The 12,079-nt window shown below is 39.6% G+C and overlaps 1 pseudogene; it reads right to left on the reverse strand.

Moving 5' to 3' along the window:
• Positions 1-341: 341 nt before the first annotated feature.
• On the reverse strand, positions 342-475 carry LOC116589645 (annotated as a pseudogene).
• Positions 476-12,079: the final 11,604 nt, after the last annotated feature.

Here is a 12,079-nt window from a genome sequence, read left to right on the forward strand (position 1 = left end):
ATTCCTTAAGAAAGCCTTTGAACAAAAGGCACCTGGGTGGCTCAGTTGGTTAAGTGTCTGCCTTTGGCTCAGGTTATGATCTCAAGGTTCCTGGGATCGAGCCTGGGCTCTCTGCTCAGCGGGGAGCCTGTTTCTCCCTCTCTCTTTGCCTGCCTCTCTGCCTACTTGTGTGCTCTCTCTCTCTGTCAAATAAATAAATAAAATATTTTAAAAAAAGAAAGAAAGCCTTTGCACAAGGAGGTAATCTAGGGTCTTTCTCCAGCCTTTACATATGCAGATGTTCACTATACCTAAAAGAATTATTAAAGAATTGATCAGATCTAGGGCATTGATTCATGGGGAAAGAGTTTACAAGACATTATTAAATAGAACAACCACACGTATGTGTTAATTCACAGTGAGAAGCATCACTGTGAAAAGAACTGAAATATACACTGTACTACACTTGATCTTAGCCAAAAGGCCGAGAAGCGATGAAATATACACTGTACTGCGTAGTGTCTTCAAGTAGGTTAACTATGTGGCAATGGAACTGTGGGAGAGCACTTAGTGAGCGTGGTATCAAAACATGGCAAGTATACTTGTGATCTGAGAGTTTAAAGGGCATCTGATTTTGCTTAGCCTGAAATGTCCATCTGCACCTTGGGACCCTTCCCTTTGCTCCAGGGGCAGATCTGGGGGAAGAGTCATGTCAGAATTAGTGCTCTCACAGTTCAATGAGCCAAAGAAACTTGAGAAAAACTTTTTAAAATTCAGATTCATAGGCTCTTCTCCCAGAGATTCTTATTTAGTAGTACTGAGATGGGGTCTGGTCATCACCCTTTTCTTTGTTTAGAGAGAGCATACACATGTGTGTATGTCAGTGGCCGGTGGGGCAGGGGGAGGGGGTTGAGGGGTAGTTTGGCAGAGAGAAGGGAATGGCACAAGGAGAGGGAGAGAGAATCTTAAGCAGGATCCACACCCAGAACAGAGGTTGACAGGAGGCTTGATCTCAAGACCCTGAAATCATGGCCTGAAGCGAAATCAAGAGTTGGACACTTAATCAACTGAGCCACCCCAGTCATCCCTGGTCACCAGCATTTTTTTTTAGTTAAATTAATTTACTTATTTTCAGAAAAACAGTATTCATTATTTTTTCACCACACCCAGTGCTCCATGCAATCTGTGCCCTCTATAATACCCACCACCTGGTACCCCAACCTCCCACCCCCCCCCCCACTTCAAACCCCTCAGTTGTTTTTTTTAGTAAGTGTCCCAAGTGCTTATGAAACATGGACTGCAGTTGCCTTTGTATCTGCCTTTTCACCTCTGCTTCCATAGGGTTCTGACACTTGCTGCCCTGGTTAATGGTCTTCCTCTTGGCCCGGTAACACCTTCAGAAGTTGATATAAAGCCTGTCAGCCTAGAAAATGTCATCGCTGTAGGTGATGTTGAACATATGGGTGTTGATTTCCATTCAGTCAAAGTGTCAGCATATCTATATCCCTTATTTCTTTATTGGGAACGGAGAGTAGAAAGTAGGGATACCAGTTTCAATCCCGTATGACATCTACAAGTATGAAAAACTGTTTTCCATAAAATATTATCAAAGGTAATTAACTGGAGAAAAGGACATTCCTCTCTTTTAAACAGATTGAGACATTTTGGTATTGGTTTTAGGTTATTGATATTAGTGATATTATTAACAGGAGAGTGGAATCTTACATACTTTTTGCCCAGTCACCCAATTACTAAATGTGATGTTCTGTTCTTCAGATTAAAGACCCATCTGTCTATTCATTCTAGAAACATTTATTGGTTATTATGGTTATTGGTTATTATGAGGCAGCCACAATTTTTAGTTTTTGAGACATAAAATCACTGATCTAAGGTGCAGAATTCTAAGGCTGAGGCTGAGGTGGGAGCAAAGAAACACACAAAGGGTCTCTGGGCTCAAAGAGAGAAACACAAACTCTAATGTGGGATGGGGGGAGGGGGCACCAGGCAAGGCTTCTCAGAGCAACTCGCACCTGAACTGAATAGAGAGGGTAAAGAGGAGCTCACCAAGCTGAGCAAGGACAGGATGGCGAGCTAAGGAGTAAAATGGGAAAAGGAAGTACAGAAACTGAGTGGCATGAGAGAGTCTGGAGCATCCTTAGATCTCTGTCACTGGTTTGGCTGGAATATGGGGTACATAAGGGATGTGGGATGTAATGGGAAGTAAGCAGGAACCACACCATGAAATATCTGAGGAATTTTGATTCTGTAGATCAATGTGAAGATGAGTTCTCAGATGCTTAAAAGCAAGGAGAATGACATGAAATAAGAGATACATGACTAAGAGATTTTCCTATTGCAAGAAAGAAGTTTTCTAGAGTGAGAGAATTGAGCAGAGGCTCAAAGTGTGGGATGAGGAAGGAGCAAAAGCAAGGAGAAGGCATAGGTTTGTTAAGCAGTACTCAGCATCTTGCTGCAGTTTTTAAAAACTTGAATGCTTTGAACAATCCATTTGCTTTGGGGACTTTTTCTGGCAGTGCTAAGAAGTCCAGTTATATAGCATAGAAAGATGATAGTTGAATTAATTGACAGTTGTCATGTTTTTCTAGATTGGGGGGGAGAATTTTTAAGTTTAAACAGGAGGTGTGGTAGGTGATGGACAGGGAGGAAGGGGGAGGGTCAAATACACAAAGGCTTAATGAATTTGAGGAGCATGTTTGTAGTGGTAATCAAGAGTTTAAAAAATAGGGATCTAGGCTGTGATAAAGAGCAAGATACTGAAGAACAACATTTAAGAAGCAAAACAATTCTAGGTGAGGAGTCAATACTGTGTATGACGCATGTAGGAAATCTATGTCATAGATACCTTTTCCATTATCTTCCTCATCCACTACTCACCCACTTCTCTCTCTTTTTTAATTGAAATATTGTTGACACATAATGTTACACATGGTAATTAGTTCAGATACACAACACAGTGATTCCACAATTCTGTAGTTATGCTGTACTCACCACGAGCGTAGCTACTGTCTGCCACCACACAATTCCATTGACCATATTCCCTGTGTTGTACCTTTCATGCCTGTGACTTACTCATTCCATAAATGGAAGCCTGGACCTCCTGCTTCCCTTCACCCACTTTGCTGATCCTCCCACCCTTTTCCCTGTGGTACCCACATTTGTTCTCTGTGCTGATAGGTATGCTTCTGCTTTTTTTGTTTGTTCATTTTGTTTTTCAGATTCTACATATAAGTGAAATCATATGGTATTTGGGGCACCTCAGTGGGTTAAAGCCTCTGCCTTCGGCTCGGGTCATGATCTCAGGGTCCTGGGATTGAGACCCACATCAGGCTCTCTATTCAGCAGGGAGCCTGCTTCCTCCTCTCTCTCTGCCTGCCTCTCTGCCTACTTGTGATCTCTGTCTGTCAAATGAATAAATAAAATCTTTAAAAAAAAAAAGAAATCATAAGGTATTTTGTCTTTCTCTGACTTATTTTACTTAGCATAACATCCTCTAGGTCTACCCATGTTGATGCAAATGACAAAACCTTTTTTACAGAAAAATTCTTTTTTGTAATAGAGTAATATCCCATAGTATATATACATATACCACTTCTCCTTTCTCTGTTCACCTACTGATGGACCCTTAGGTTGCTTCCATGTCATGGCTACTATAAATAATGCTGAACAAACACAGGGTTGCATATACATCTTTACAAATTAGTGTTTTTGTTTCCTGTATGTACCCAACAATGGAATTAGTACAGTATTTTCATTTTTAATTTTTTGAGGAACGTCCATACTGTTTTCCACAATGGCTATACCAATTCACATTCCAACCAACAGTGCACAACAGTGGGCAGAGCAAGAGGGAGAAGCAGGTTCCCTGTTGAGCAGGGAGCTTCATGTGGGGTTTGATCCCAGGACCCTGTGATCATGATCTGAGCTGAAGGCAGATGCTTAACCACCTGGGTCGCCCAAGTGCCCCTCTTCTGATTTTGATACTAGTCATTCTGACTGGTAAAAGATGTTGTCTCATTGTGGTTTTGATTTGCATTTCCCTGATGGATTAGTGATGTTGAACATATTTTCGTGTGTCTGTTTGCCACCTGTATGTCTTCTTTGGAAAAATGTCTATTTAAGTCCTCTGCCCATTTTTTAAATTGGATTATTATTTTTTTAAAGATTGTATTTATTTACTTGATGGACAGAGATCACAAGTAGGCGGAGAGGCAGGCAGAGAGAGAGAGAGAGAGAGAGAGAGAGGAGGAAACAGACTCCCTACTGAGCAGAGAGCCTGATGTGGAGCTCGATCCCAGGACCCTGAGATCATGACCTGAGCCTAAGGCAGAGGCTTAACCCACTGAGCCACCCAGGTGCCCTGGATTATTTGTTTTCTTGATGTTGAGTTGTATAAGTTATTTATATATTGGGGCTATTAACCCCTTATTAGATATGTCATTTGCAAACATCTCCCATTCTGTAGATTGCCTTTCCATTTTGTTGATGGTTTCCTTTGCTAAGCAGAGACGTTTTATTTTGATGTAGTCCCTACATCTGCATTTGCTTGTTTCCCTTGCCTGAAGAGACATGTCTAGAAAAATCTTGCTAAGGTTGATGTCAAAGTGATTGCTGCCTATATTTTCTTCTAGGATTTTTATGGTTTCAGGTCTCAGATTCAGGACTTTAATTCATTTTGAGTTTATTTCCATGTATGGTATAAGAATGTGGTCCAGTTTCATTCTATTGCATGTAGGTGTTGGGTTTTCCCAGCACCATTTATTGAAGAGACTCTTGCTGCCATTGCATATTCCTACCTCCTTTGTCATAGATTAATCGGCCATATAAGCATGGGTTTATTTCTGAGTTCACTATCCTTTCCTACGGATCTATATTTTATGTTTGGGCTACCACCATACTGTTTTATTATAGCTTTGTAGTATATCTTGAAATCTGGAGATTGTGATATCTCCAGCTTTGTTCATCTTTCTCAAGACTGCTTTTGCTATTCAGGATCTTTTGCGGTTCCATAAAAATTTTAGTATCACTTGCTCTAGTCCTGTGAAAAATGCTTTTGGTATTTTCATAGAGAATACACTAAATCTGTAGATTATTTTGGGTAGTCTGGACATTTTAAGAATATTAATTCTTCTAATCCATGAGCGTGGATTATCTTTTCTATTTGTTTGCATCACCTTTAATTTCTTTCAAAAATGTTTAATAATTTTTATAATTTATAATAATTTAATAATTTATAATTTTTATAATTACATATGTGATTCTTTTCAACTCAGAGATTCCTTCTTACATATTTTTAATAGTACACAAAATTTTCTGTATGTATAATTCTTTTTTTTTTTTTAAGATTTTATTTATTTATTTGACAGACAGAGATCTCAAGTAGGCAGAGAGAGGGGGTGGGAAGCAGGCTTCCTGCTGAGCAGAACGTCTGATGCAGGGCTCGATCCCAGTACTCTGGGATCATGACCTAAGCTGAAGGCAGAGGCTTTTTAACCCACTGAGCCACCCAGGTGCCGCTATACGTATAATTCTATCCATTGTGATATTGTTTGTATTAAGAAAAAACACAAAAGTTAGAAATGTGATACATGTCCACAAATGAATTACTAATTTAGTTATATTAAGATACACATATACCATGTAATATTCTTATTATACAGCCCTCAGATGGAATGGGATAGATCTATATTGGCTGATGTACAAGTATTCCTAAGAAATACTGAATAAAAGGCAAAGTACCAAAGACTGTGCACACTCTAATTCCATTTGTGTATATTTTTAAACTCTATACTTAATATGCACATATGCTCATAATATTCTCTGATTGGATACACAAGAAAGTGATTAATTTGGGGAGAAGGATTTGAGTGGGCTCAAAGAGCAAGGAAGTCTTTTTCCTTTTCATTTTATATCTTCTTTCTGCACTGTGAGTTTTTGTTTGTTTGTTTTGTTTCATCTGTTTGTTTTCAGTATGTCCATATGTTACTCTGGTTTAAAGAATAAAATAAACTTGCTTTCAGGAACAAATCTAATACAGATCATTTATACCACGGTTACTCAAAGTATTGGTCTGTGACAAGCTCAGGTGCTTTCACGAGAATGTGAATCAACACACTGCTTCTTTAGCAAAACAGTCTACCTAGAATAAAATAATGTCAGCTGAACTGAACAATGTGCTTAGTGATACAGTTGATTTACACTCTAAGGCAAACTTCTGATCCCTCAGTGGCTGGCAATAGTTCTTAAGTGGTTTTCAGACAACACATTGAGAAACAGTGATTTATATTCTAATATGACTTTAATTCTAATATATTCTAATTCTAATATTCTAATATGACTAATTATATTCTAATACAATACCACCTGCCCAAACATACTTATATGTCCCAACCATATGGTTAAGTTATTTTCTTGGGCAAAATTCCTCCCTTAATGCCCCTGGTCCACACAGGCACTCAGGGACCCAGGATGCCAGAGCCTCTGTCATCTTTCACATGTGGCTTTAATCATAGCACTGTTGTCAACGTGGCAAGAACGAGGATACAGGAGGGCCTGGGTGGCTCAGTGGGTTAAGCCTCTGCCTTCAACTCAGGCCATAATCTCAGGGTCCTAGGATGGAGACCCACATCAGGCTCTCTGCTCAGCAGGGAGCCTGCTTCCCTCTCTCTGCCTGCTGCTCTGCCTGCTTGCTATCTCTCTCTCTCTCTGTGTCAAATAAATAAATAAAATCTTAAAAAAAAAAAAAAGAATGAGGATACAGTTCCCCCTAGCTACAAAGATATGTAGGACATGCAGTCTCACAGTGGACAGCTCTTTTCTAACAACAAAAGAGTGACTCTTTTTTCTACCTCTGTTACAGCAATCTATATGACCTTTTCCAGCACTAAAACACAAATCAAATAGAAATCAAATATGCTTTTTACCCAATATGCATTGATATAATGGGGGGGCATAATTCTGACCATTAACTTTGAATATATCTTTTCATATATATTAATGTAATGCCTACCTTCACAAACTACAAATGGCAATCAATATTAAAACACTTTCAAAAGTATATTCAACTTGAGAAGAGAGGGTAACCTTTAACCGTCCCTCAGAACAATGTACTGACCAAACATGCTTGAACATGTACCAGCAACAGGCCTCTGGGAGAGAAGACAATACATATCCTTGAAGCCAAGCAGCTGGGAATGCCTGGCCACGCAGGATGCAATGCCGCCTGCTTCTTTTTTCTGTTATCTCACCTTCTCCAGAGATCACCTGTAGTTAATTAGATGATTCCTATAAATATGTTTACTCAACCACAAATCCTATACTGCTTGATCAGACATATCTTACTTATCTATAATCTCCTTTGATTCCTTTGTTGATTGTTACCTCGTATCTAATAATACAGGATTGAGGGGGACTGAGGAGTTGTTTGGGACCACAGTTTTCTCAACTGCTGACCCCCACTCCTGTTCTATTGAAGCTGACTTGTTTGTGCCTCATTCTTCTCCCATGCGCCATTGGATAGCAGCAAGTGGCCACTGGAAAGCGACAGTAACTGGTAACTAGATGGTGATTTAATACGATACAGTACCCTAACTTACTTGTGGTAGACATATTTTTTGGTTGCCTTTCCAGACTACTCTGCAAATCGCTTCCCTACCCAAGGGGATGAATCCTGGAAATGATGCAGAAATTCCATAATCCAAGCTTTTGCCAATTACCTGGGGTGAACTTGAACAACCTGGGCCAATCCAGAATACAAAACTAGTTAGCGTCTGCCAGGCTCTTAACCAGGAAATGATGTAGGGTGGACTGGGGGAGCTATGCTGGGCCTAGAGAAGAAAGGTATCACAGAGAGAAGTGGAGACTAGAAACCATGTGACCCCAGAGAGTGAGAGTCACTGAGAAAGTCAGTGAGAGGTTGCATTCTAATGGCTTCTCTCCTCTTGGTTTCAATCCCTCTGAGGTATCCTTGTACTCCATCTATCTTTATGATTAACTGTCCCTTTGTTTTTATTTCAAAGTTAACTTTGACTAGGCTTCTGTTATTTGAAAACAGCCTTAGGACAACTGTTTATCAGTCATTCCTTCCAAATTCCTTGCCTCTATATCTTAGGGTGTAAAGGGAAATCTTCCTTAGGCCACAGACCTCAGACATCTACAACTTTTTAAAGTAGATCTGACCTAGACCCATTGTTGTACATTGGCTTGATACAATTTCAAATCCACTTGTTTACGGTGAAAATTAAAATTCTTTTAAGAGTGAAGTTGTTTTGATATGAGTGAAGTAAGCTGTGACAGGATGTCATCATCTCATCTGTTGTCACTGCTAAGAATTCCATAGTCCAGCTGCTAAGGGGCCCCACTGGGGCTTATCAATAAAAATGCATGAAGAAGCATCTACGGCAAGGGCACATTCAGACTATAAATACCGAGAGTTTGTGAGGACTGAGAGTATTCAGTCTGGGCAAGGAGGCTCTTTGGTGAACTAAATAGCTTTCTGAAGACCTTGGGGCAATTAGCTCTTGCCACAGTGAGACAGTGGTGAAAATCGGCAGTGGCCCCACAAAGGAAATCCTCATACTTGTCAACACCCACATCATTAATTCCTAGCATTGTGCACTAGCAACAGGAGATTTTTACTTTTGCACTGGCAGCTGGACATCAAATCTCAACTGACTAAGCCATCTTTCCCAAGCACCAATACCTATAAAGGTACACCTTGACTAAACTTGTACTTTAATCCTTTCATCTCCCTTTGCCTGGAACAAGAATGTGATTCATCTAGGACTAGTTTAGAATATGTTATTTCTTCACAGGCATATTAAGAGACATCATCCTGGGATGCCTGGTTGGTTAAGTGTCTGCCTTCAGCTCAGGTCATGATGCCAGGGTCTTGGGATGGAGGCTTGCATTAGGATGGAGGTGATAGCTGGGTTCCCTGCTCAGCAGGGAGACTGCTTCTCCCTCTCCCTCTGCCTGCTTCTTAACTTGCTTGTGCTCTCTTTCCGTCAAATGAATAAAATATTAAATTTTTTTTTAAAAAGAGACCTTATCCTGTACAATAGTTGCTTGTGAAATTATTTCAATTCCCGAACCAGTGAACCAGTATTAAATAAATTACTGGCAAGGATAAACTCAGTCTCAAACCCTCTTACACTGTTGGTAGGAATGCAGGGTGGTACAGCCACTCTGGAAAACAGTATGGAGGTTCCTCAAAAAGTTGAAAACAGATTTACCCTACGACCCAGCAATTGCACTACTGGATACTTCCTCCAAGATACAAAGGTAGTGATCCGAAGGGGCACCTTCACCCCAGTGTTTATGGCACCAATATCCGCAACAGCCAAACTATGGAAAGAGCCCAGATGTCCATAGACAGTTGAATGGATAAAGAAGATGCGGTATGTATATACAATATAGAATACTATTCAGCCATCAAAAAAAAAATGAAATCTTGCCATTTGCAATGCCGTGGATGGAATGAGAGGGTATTATGCTAAGTAAAATAAGTCAATCAGAAAAAGACAATTAACATATGATCTCACTCAGATCTGGCATTTAAGAAACAAAACAGAGGATTGTAGGGGAAGAGAGGAAAAGATAAAACGACAAAATCATAGAGAGAGACAAACCATTAGAGAATCTTGACTCTGGGAAATAAACTGAGGATTGCTGGAGGGGTAGTGGGTGGTGGAAGGTTGGGATAACTGGATGATTGGCATTAAGGAGGGAAAGTGATGTAATGAGCAAAGGGTATCATGTTAGACTGATGAATCACTGACCCTCTACCAATAATACATTATATGTTTATTAATTTATTGTAAATTAAAAAAGAAAAAAAAAAGATGAACTCGGTCTCTGAGCATTAATTTGCCTCCCCAAACAAAACCACCACTAAGTCTATTTTTTGAGAAATAAATATAGATGGGTATCCTCTCATGTTTTGCTCACGCAGACACCCTTTGCAAGAATGGGTTTGGCACCCAAAACAACTGCTAATTTATTTTTAAGAATAAATTTTTTATTTTCTTATATTTTTATCTCATATAGCGCTGGGAGCCTCACCTTGTACTTTGCACTTGACTTTATGCAAGATATACAGGATTTTAAAATGCATGAGCTTATCTAATGTGTGTTGGATTCATTTTATTTTATTTTTACCTTATGGCTCTTCATCAATTATGTATTCATCATAAAAAGTCCTCAAAGGGGCGCCTGGGTGGCTCAAAGGGTTAAGCCTCTGCCTTTGGCTCAGGTCATGATCCCAGGAGCCTGGGATGGAGTCCTGCATCAGGCTCTCTGCTCAGCAGGGAGCCTGCTTCTCCTCATCTCTCTCTTGTCTGTCTCTCTGCCTACTTGTGATCTCTATCTCTGTCAAATAAATAAATAAAATCTTAAAAAAAAAAAAAAGAATAACATCTTCTCTAAAAAAAAAAAGTCCTCAAAGCTTTTGCTTGAATGATAGCCAAACCCAAACTGCTAACTTAAATCCTGAAACTATAACACCAGACATCTTTCCTTCTTGGGCCCACATTTATAAAAGAACATAATTGTGTGAACAGCAATAATTCAATTCAGTCATTGTCAAGGATCAATTCTTTTATACAGTTTTTAAAGTACTGAGAACATTTTTCTTTACCTACTTGCCCATCGAGATAAGTACTGTCTAAATGGTTTCATAGGAAATACATTTATACTTATTCCTAAGATGTATCCAAGATCAAGAGCAACATCAGTCTCATGACTTTGTAGTTTGTCTATACTACAGTAAAAATACATTCCTCCATACTTCACTCAGCTGAGCACCTTGTTCCTTTCCTACTCTGATGTCCAGCAGGCCTTCCTGTGGTCTGAGGGAATTTGGAAAGGAAGCTGTAAGCTGTGGGGACAGGCTGAAGTCAGATCCTCAGCTAAGTCTGAGGAAAGAACTGGTGAGAAGGTTTGATTGGACTCTCCACTGATTCCCAGCCTGCGATTAAGGTGATAATATGTGAATTTGGAAAAAAAGATTTATCAAAAAAAGGAGTTTTTAATCAGCATTATTTTAAAAATGTGCTCAGTTCATACTAATCCCTCCCAGACTTTCTCATTTATCTACCATTATGAAAACCATAGTGTTTAATGTCTCTTCCCAAGAGAATTTGAATTTTTGTTTAAAAATAGAGGAAATCTGGTAAGGTAAGACCCAGAAATATCGCTTTACTTTAGCCACTAGCTCATTGATTTTCATGGTGTAACAAGATCATGGTTTTTTCAGTGTTCTTTCCCTAGTGACCTCCCATTTTCTTCAATGGCAGGAAATACTTATCAACCACAGAGGAAGAGATTTCTTCTCTTTATATATGAATCCATAAAATCTAGCCTGTTTCTATGGTTCCCATCTCATTCCCAGCTCTTGCTTCTCCCTCTGCCTGTTTCTTCTCTCTCTTTCCTTTACCTACACTTACTTTAACCAATTATTACGATTTTCTCTTCCTTTTCAGTGTTTTGTGATGGCCCCCTCTCTCTGTTATACCTGCAGACCTACAGACACATAGCGATAGTATGTTCAAACCAAATTTGTTTATTCTAACAAAAACATGAATTGGAGATTGTTGTTTGCTCTCAACCTCATCATAAGCAACACTGATTCTGGATTTCTAACTTTCTCATCCTACAAAAGGTGATCTTCCCAGATCTCTAGCCCTTTATATTTTATTGCTCTGTACAATGGCCTATTTTATTTAGACTTACAGTACATCTCTTAATGACCACTCAAAATGCAGTGGTTAGTTATATGCTTAATAATTAATTGTTTTCATATATACATGGTTTAAAAAATCCTAACCTTTTTTTTTTTTTTAATGTCTTTTCTTCCCTTGAGCCAAAGTCCTAGGCGGTCACCAGGGTTCCATCAGAAGCTGCAAAGATCCATACCTGCTCTGGGGTCCTCAGCTGTAGCGGGTCTGAGTCACGTGGTTGGAACCCAGTGGCGCAGCTTCCGGTTGGTCCGCCCTTTATCGGCACCCGCCGGCAGCTTCCGGTATCTGCCTGACCTCTCTCAGGTGCTGTGCAAGAGACCAGTCTCAATCCCCCCTTTCCCTGT

The sequence above is a fragment of the Mustela erminea genome, chromosome 4 (assembly GCF_009829155.1).
Source record: "Mustela erminea isolate mMusErm1 chromosome 4, mMusErm1.Pri, whole genome shotgun sequence".
NCBI classification, from domain to species: domain Eukaryota; kingdom Metazoa; phylum Chordata; class Mammalia; order Carnivora; family Mustelidae; genus Mustela; species Mustela erminea.